Source organism: Trichechus manatus, unplaced genomic scaffold, assembly GCF_000243295.1.
Source record: "Trichechus manatus latirostris isolate Lorelei unplaced genomic scaffold, TriManLat1.0 scaffold00181, whole genome shotgun sequence".
NCBI classification, from domain to species: domain Eukaryota; kingdom Metazoa; phylum Chordata; class Mammalia; order Sirenia; family Trichechidae; genus Trichechus; species Trichechus manatus.
The window spans coordinates 3,645,154-3,647,640 of NW_004444117.1; the positions used below are offsets into that span (position 1 = coordinate 3,645,154).

At 37.6% G+C, this 2,487-nt stretch overlaps 1 pseudogene; it reads left to right on the forward strand.

Annotated features, from left to right (window-relative positions):
- Positions 1-2,487, forward strand: part of LOC101340400 (ferritin heavy chain-like) — a 76,340-nt pseudogene that overhangs the window by 72,082 nt on the left and 1,771 nt on the right.

Sequence of the window (2,487 nt, forward strand, 5' to 3'; positions counted from 1 at the left end):
GAGGTCTCATACAATATTTGTCCTTTTGTGATTGACTTATTTCACTCAGCATAATGTCCTCCAGTTTCATCCATGTTATGAGATGCTTCACAGACTCATCACTGTTCTTTATCATTGCATAATACTCCATTGTGTGTATGTACCATAGTTTTTTATCCATTCATCTGTTGATGGGCATCTAGGTTGCTTCCATCTTTTTGCTGTTGTGAACAGTGCTGCAATGAATATGGGTGTGTATACGTCTATTCATGTGATGGCTCTTATTTCTCTAGGATATATTTCTAGGAGTGGGATTGCTGGATCGTATGGTATTTGCAGTAATGATTTTTGACTAAGACATGAAGAGAATTCTGTGGAGAAAGGGTAGCCTTTTCAACAAATGGTGCTACAATAAGTGGAAGTCTGTATTTGTTGTTGTTAGGTGCTGTTGAGTCAGTCCCAACTCATAGTGACCTTATGTACAACAGAACGAAACACTGTTTCTATGTTTGAACCCATTGTTGGAGCCACTGTGTCAATTCATCTCATTGAGGGTCTTCCTCTTCTTCACTGACCTTCTACTTTACCAAGCATGATGTCCTTCTCCAGGGACTCGTCCCTCCTGATAACATGTCCAAAGTATGTGTGATGAAGTCTCACCATCTTTGCTTCTAAGGAGCATTCTGTCTGTATGCAAAAAAACAAAACCAAAATAAAACCTCAACACATATCTCACATCTTACACAAAAGTTAACTAAAAACGGATCGGAGACCTAAATGCAAAATACAAACTATAAAACTTTAGGAGAAAATATTTATGACCTTGAGTTAGACAAAGACTTCTTAGCTATGACTTTAAAAACATGATCCATAAATGAAAATACATATATATATAGAAATTCATTAAAACTTCTGCTCTTCAGAAGACACTGTTAAGGAAATGAAAAATAAGCCACAGAGAGAAAATATTTGCAGATCAGTATCTGATAAAGGACTTATATCCAGCATATATATAGAACTCTCAGAAATCAACAATAAAACAAAAAAACAACTAAAAAATGAGTAAAATAATATTTTTAGTGGCTATATAACCTTTCATTAGATGAGTATAACATACTTTACTAAACCAGTACCTAAACCAAACCAAACACATTGCCACCAAGTTGATTCCAATTCACACCAATCCTATAGGACAGAGTAGAACTGCCCCATAGGGTTTCCAAGGCTGTAAATCTTTAAGGAACCAGGGTGTCCCATCTTTCTCCCACGGATTAGCTGGTGGGTTCGAACTGCCAACCTTTTGGTTAGCAGCTGAGTGCTTAACCTCTGTGCCACTAGGGCTCCTAGCCAATACCTACAACTGTGTAATTAGGTATTTTCCAGTTTTTTATATTACAAATAATTGGATTTTTAGTTAAACATGGTAGATTGAACACACATTAGACTGCTGCTCCATACAGAAATTCCACTTAAATGAACATAAATATGCCTTTTAAAATGCAAAGAATAACAAATTAAACTCAAAGAAAATAGACGGGAGGAAGTAATAAAGATAGAAGTGAAAATGAATGAATGTAAATGGATATATGCATAGTGAGAATTGAAAAACACAAAACATAGTTACTTGAAAAGACTGTGATGTTGATAAACTCCTGGAAAGGTTAATTTTTTAAAGAGGAGAGAAACCACAAATAACCAGTAATGAGAAGAGGAACGTCACTACAGATTTCTTTAGACATTAAAAATACCTAGTAGGGTTGCACAGCCGATTATTGTAATTGCTGGCAATAAGTTGTACACCTGTAAAAAGTTGAATTGGCAAAAATTGTGCAATAGATAAATTTACAGCAACAACACAAAAAGAGTAGCTGCCGAGGCTACTTATGTACAATCAAAAACCTCATGGGATCTGGTTTCTTAGTTTGGAGGTTTAGGACATGGGACATCCCAGTTAATTGGCCTAATAACATATTTAGTGCTACACGACATCAACGGGTTTGGTTTGTTGTTTTACGTCTTAGCCCCTTGCTTAGTGCCTGGGGTATTACAATTTTGAAAGCAGCTATTCGAGGCACAACAATTGGTGTCTATTCGCCTGGAGCAACACAGGAAAAAGGAGAGTCAGAAATGGGAAGAGGATATGGGATGTGTGGCTACTTGCCTCCACGAACAACTGCCTCCTTTGCTATGAGACCAGGACTGGATAGTGCATGGCCGCCATTACTGAGCATTTTGATCAAAGATTCTATAGAAGAATCCTGATCAAAAGGGGGGAAATGCAGAACAGAATTCCAAATGCTCATAGACTCCAGACTTTCAGGAGTCATTGAGGCTGGATGAACCCCTGGAACCCCTGAAACTAGCGCCCGAGGTAATCGTTAAACCTTAAAACAAAAATATCCCCAGAAGGACCATGGTCTCGGGGAACATCTAGCTCAATTGGCATGACACTACTTATAAAGATAATGCTCTACATTCTACCTTGGTGAGTAGTGTCTGGGGTCTTAA